At 43.4% G+C, this 6,000-nt stretch overlaps 1 protein-coding gene across 6 annotated transcripts in view; it reads right to left on the reverse strand.

Moving 5' to 3' along the window:
* MAPKAP1 (MAPK associated protein 1) overlaps positions 1–5,366 on the reverse strand; it is a 247,686-nt gene extending 242,320 nt beyond the window's left edge. For 2 of the 6 annotated variants that reach the window (XM_086684028.1, XM_086684027.1), the window contains exons 1-2: positions 5,108–5,364; positions 3,411–3,472 (exon numbers count right to left, since the gene is read on the reverse strand). The gene's annotated coding sequence lies outside the window, so the exon portion shown is untranslated. Of the gene's footprint in view, positions 1–3,410; positions 3,473–5,107 lie in introns of those variants that run through there. The other 4 variants (XM_086684026.1, XM_086684023.1, XM_086684024.1 and 1 more) reach the window with 4 other exon arrangements.
* Between the last annotated feature and the right edge of the window lie 634 nt (positions 5,367–6,000).

The raw sequence follows: 6,000 nt of genomic DNA on the forward strand, positions 1-6,000 counted from the left end.
CAATCTTGTGTATACATAGTCAACAAAACACTGTATGCACTTGGGAAGCACCTGGCCTGTCAAGGTCCATTCCCAGAATTAGTGATGAACAAAGAACGGAGGGAAAAGCTGAGCAGTAGCTCCCTACCTACTGTTAAGGGAAGAGGAAGAGGAACCATATTTTTAGATTTGAACCATTGTCCATGGGGATCTGCCAGTAATCAGTTGTATGACTTTAAGAGTGTCAATTAGAATCAGGAAGCTTGGCATCCTGAAAAGACCTGAGCAAGACTTGAGTTGAGGTCCTCATTATCATCCAGATGGAAAAAAGATACAAGGATTTGTAAATGACTTGACAAAATCCAAAGGCTGTTAGTGGTATATTATATTCAGAGTTCAAGTCCCTCTCAATCTGGTGCACTTTCTACTAAACTGTAATTTAGTAGGCATCAGTTTCTTCATCTTAAGAGGTTATGATTACCCACGTTGTTCACTTCCCATACTGTAGAAAAGACCAAAAGATACAAGAATCTGGTAGCATCTAATGTGCTAAGAGCACTGGGGTGCCTGGGTGGCTCAGTTGGTTAAGCATCCGACTCTTGATTTTGGCTCAGGTTCTATGAGATTAAGCTCCATGCTCTTAGCCCAGAGCCTACTTGGGATTTTCCTTCTCCCTCTCTGCCCCTCCCCCACTCGCTCATGCTCGCTCGGGCACGTGCTCGCTCTCTCTCAAAATAAACAAACAAATAGACAAACTAACTTAAAATGCTAACAGCACAAATCAAAAGTATTACCAAGTCTTGTCCTCATCCAAACCCTATCACTCCTGAAAATTAGCCTGATTATATAATGAAAGCATTCAAACTGTCACTTCCCCAAAGATATCAGTATGAGTCAATTACAACACACTTTTAATCTGGCAATTTACCAGTAGACTTCTGATCAATAATCATTACATGTGTTGTACCTCCTACTTTGAACAGTGGGTACCAAAATGTCAGCCGTCAGGCAGATCAGAGTTTATAATCAGACAATCTAGTACTTACTGTACCTAGCCCACAAATGTGCTTTGGTATATACAATTAGTTTTTAAATAGCAAATTTTAGAACTAAATACATTAAAATCCAGATTTTCAGCATCTCCTGAATGCTCAGCAAGAATATTATCCCTCAAAAAAAAAAAAAAAAAAAAAAAAAGAACATTATCCATTATCCCCCACTGGGATTAAAACAAAAACCTTTAAAAATTAAAAAATAAATAAATAAAAATATTATCTCTCAGAAGATCCAAGGACACCAGATCCACTTCCTCACATAGCAACAAGCAAGTGGAACTGAGCGGCGACTGCTTCAGACTGGTCACATGCAATTCACCAAGGTCTGTCCTACTCTTTATCGTGGGCACTTGAGCCGGAGATCCCCGAGGTATATGCTCAAAAGAGAACTAATATTTGTTTACTCTTTTTTGGCCAACATTTTTCTGGTGTTATCATTCACTAGCTATGTGATTCAGGCAATGTATTTAACCACTAAGCCTCAGGTTGCTCATGTGTTCAGTGGGGGTAACACCACCTATGTCACAGAACCACAAAGATTGAAGGAAATAAGGGATACAAAAACATTCAATGAGTGGCCCCTGGGTGGCTCTGTCAGTTGAGCATCAGACTCTTGATTTCAGCTTAGGTCATGAGCTCACAGTTCATGAGTTCAAGCCTTGTATCAGGCTCTGCGCTGACAGCACAGGGCCTCCTTGAAATTCTCTCTTTCCCTCTGCCCCTCCTCCGCTCACACATGCACACTCTCTCTCTTTCTCAAGATGAATGAAACATTAAAAAAAAATTAATGATGACTAAAATGTAAGTGTTCAATTATTAAGTTTAGCACAAACTGAAATATGCTAACTTTTGAGTCAAAACTTCTAAAAAAAACCTCAAATTCACAGAAAACACAAGGTCAGAGCCCCTCCCATGGGGGAAAAATGCAACGTGACAGAATTCCTAGTGATAAAATAATTTGGTATCTATGGCTATGTCCTTAAAAATAAGGCCTATACATACAAATAACAGATTTCCAACAAATTCTCTTACCCTGATATAAATATATATATATTATTTATTATAAATATATATAATATATATATAATAAATGATATATATAAATATATATAAATCCACTGAACTGCAAGTTTCTAAAGTCTTCAGTCATGAGTCAACAAACAAAACAAGCACCCCCCCCACACACACACACAAAGAAACATATTTAACGTGACGGATGAGACCATGAGCTTCAGCAGCGGCCACATTCATTCTTCATTATCCCTGCTGCCTCACATAATGAAGGCACACTGAAGCTACGGCTCAAGGGCTAGCATCTCTCTGAAGTCTCTTCAGAGGGTCCCCGTCCACATCACAAAGAAGAGCGAAGATACCAAAGTCTAGCAGATAATCCCCTCTACTCACAGCTCCAACACATGCATAAACTCAGGGAATTTCTTTAACTTCTCTGCGCTCTAGTTTCCTCACCTGTAAGATCAGGATGCTAATGACACGCTTTTGTACAGGAAAGAGTTAATGCACTTAACACAATGCTAGCACAAAGTGCTCGTTAGCCACCATCATCAGTGTCCCCTCCTTTGTGCGTTACAGGACCCTGTGCGGCAGCTATCATAGGAGCTATAGTACTTTACTATAGTTCACTGGCACATACTTCCGTCTCCCCCACTGGAATGTCAACCATCTCAGACTGGGCACCTGGTTTTATTTCTCTTTGCCTCCCCAGGGTCTTACGATTTCCCTCTCTCTGCTGAATGAATCATAAGATTCTCAAAGCATTTAACTGCAAAACTTCTGAGCAGAACCTGGACATTAGCTCTCTTAACTGATACTGAAGCCCTCACTAATTCTGACCCCCTCCTGACCCCCCAATTTACCTCCCCACTAAAAGAAGCAATGGCTTTATTTAGTCTGGTCTACTCACCACTCTAAAACCATCACATGCATTTCATCTTTGCATTGCACAGCTATCATTTCAGGGGCCCTCATATCAGGCAGGCCCTTTATCCACATTAGCTCATTAAACATTCTCCCTAACCCAACCCATACTGGAGGAAAATAATGATTAGAATTAAGAAACTTGCCAAAGGTGAAGGAGTAAGAGGAGGGACAAGGAACTGAATCCAGAGTCCAGATTATTCTCTATAGAAGGTATTCCATGCTCATATTCAAAGTTGAACCGACCCACCTATCACCTTCTTGCCTTGGAAGATCAGTCTTCTCTACATTTAAAGGACTCGCTGTACCATTCATTTTGACATTCATATTTTTTTCTCTTGTACTTTTTTCAATATGTACTTGCATATAGAGTGTTACGTTATGTGAAAGAAGGCAAAACACATAATGAAAAAAAGCACAGATGTAGGACATCAGACAGACCTGGGTTTGAATCTTGTCTCTGTTTCGTACCAGATGTGTAATTTATCCTGAGTCTTCCTAATCTGTAAATTGAGGTTAAAATCATTAAATAAGAGAAACCGATATATAGTTTCAGTACACAGTAAATAAAACTTAGTTAACCCTACATTATGAAGCACTACCTGACCACAGCACACTCCTCAAAAGCTAATGACCTACCCCCTTTCTGTGGTATCACGGTATCACAGAATGAACCTTCACACAGTGCACTTATCACTCTATCTTGGAATTATTTCCTTATCTCTCTCTCTCTCTCTCACTAAATTGAGCTCCTTGCAGGCAAGGACTGAGTCTTATTTATCTATAAGCTGTCTAGCACAGTACCTGGCATACATACACACACACACACACACACACACACACACTCAGTATATGTTTGCTAAATGAGATTACTGCAGATATAATGAATGTTTATAGGATTCCAGAAAAAGAAATCATTTTCAACTGGGGTTGTCTCCACTTGGTTGAGGGAGACCAATTTCAGCTGGGCCCAGGGTAACATCTCAATAGGTGGGGACAGAAAAGGAGAAACCTAGGCAGAAAGAATGTCCTACAAAAAACAAACAAACAAAAAACAATGGACACAGAGAAAAACAAAGGCGATTTGAGGTCGTGCTTATCTAAAGTAAAGGATCAAGGCAGGGAATTACGGAAGGAGGGAAAGAGACTTTTTCAAGCGTAGCTGGAGCCAGATCAAGAGGTATAGAGGAATGTGAGTACACTATGGCACACAGCAGTTGAAAGCAGACCGGAGCACAAAGCTAAATGACAATGGGGCCACCAGCATGCCTCACAGGCCCTAGCAAACCTGCAAGTGTGTAAACTGAAAAAGATGAACACAATTATCAATGCTTCATCGAGAACTCTTTCAGCATTTATTAAGCACCTTGTGTGGACTCAAAGGATGAGGAATATAACATGGTGCCAACTTTTCCTGTTCCACTAAGTTTTTAAATTAGTAATCCACCCCTTTTGCTTGTGACAAATAGAATGAGAATGATCACTTTGTTTTAACCGACGTGATTTGTAACATGATTCTTTGCACAGTGCTAAGTACTGTGTGACAGGCTTCAAAAATTATTTGCATTCATTAGGAATAAAAGTTTAACCAATTTCTGAGTCAACGTTTGGGTCTCTGGTTAAAGCAATACTCTTGTTTAAACTACATTTTTTTTTTCTTAGCATTAACCAGATCTAGAAGACTCTGCCACTAAGTCCCAGCAGGATTCCAGCTAGAAAATAAAGTTTTGTGGACTGCTTACCCCTTTAGGAAACTGGGGAGAAGGGGCGCTAGGAATCAGGGACCACACAGACAATGCTTTAAAAAGTTAATTTTCGTGTTATGAAGATTAGGATGCCTAGATGTTGCCAAGTGGTGGGACCAGAAACTGCCCGAGCCAACCCATCCCCCTCCCAACTCCAGCCAGTCCACAGGCTTCTCCTCCCCCAATCACACACCCAGCTGTCAGGCTCACGGCAGCCTCCAGTTATGGAAAGGACCAGGAAACGAATGCTGACTGTGGAAGACTGATCAAGGGCCAGGCAGACTACCCTTCGGGGCAGCACCCGGAGCCTAGGAGTGAGGAGGACCGCCAGGCTCCACGGGTGGGCTGACGGGAGAGTGAGCGACGGAGCTAGTGGCCTGGGGCAACCTTTACCTGAAGCAGCTGCCACTCTACGGGCCGGGTGGGCCCCGGGACACGGTCCTGAGGGAAGAGCCCGGCTTCCCCGCGCCTCCCGGCCCCTGCCCAGGGCTCCTCACTCTCGGACTCCTTGGGGACTGGCGCTCTTCCCGGCCGGCTCAATTGCCGCTTTCCCAGCTCGCCCTCATGCCCCCAGCGCTCGCCGCCGCCGGCCGGCCGAGCAGCAGCCCTGTTGCCCCCGAGCCGCGCCACGACCCGGAACTGCACCCCGCGTACCGGAAGTCCCCGACCGGGGTGGGGGGGGGGGAAGCAGCTGGCTGGGGATGCAGTGCGCAAGCCCCAGAGCAAGGCGTTAAGCCCTCCCGGGGGGGCGGGGCCGAACGAAAGGACGTACGCATGCGCTGCACTTCTGCGGTCTGGCTAAGGCCTGAGTCAGAGATCAGCTGGGAAATGTAGCGCAGGCACCCGTCTGTGGATTTTCGTCGGATAGAAATCAACATTAGCATTCTCTTTCAAAAGTCCTCCATTCACCCAGAAATGAGTGATGAGGCAGTTTGCGTCTGGGTCACAAAGGCTTAGGACTTGGGTTCAGATGCCAAGTGTAACTAGTGTATTCTCGGAAAAGACACCTCTCAGACTCAGTTCTCTCATCCATACAATAGATCCAACTTTAGAGTCTTCCTGTGAGAATCGAATGGGATGAAGCTTTTAAAGCACTGAGCCCAGTGCCTGACACAGAAATACCTAGTAAACATTAGTCATTACCTTTATTATCTGCAAAATGGAAAGAATTCTCTTCCTCAAGAACTGCAGGTCTCAACCATACTTCCACAAAAATAAATGAAAAAAAAAATCTTTTTTTTAAGAACTGAAGGGAGGTTTCCACGAGGTAAGAGGGCTGACACGGA

Source organism: Puma concolor, chromosome D4, assembly GCF_028749965.1.
Source record: "Puma concolor isolate L17-30 chromosome D4, mPumCon1.1.hap2, whole genome shotgun sequence".
NCBI classification, from domain to species: Eukaryota; Metazoa; Chordata; class Mammalia; order Carnivora; family Felidae; genus Puma; species Puma concolor.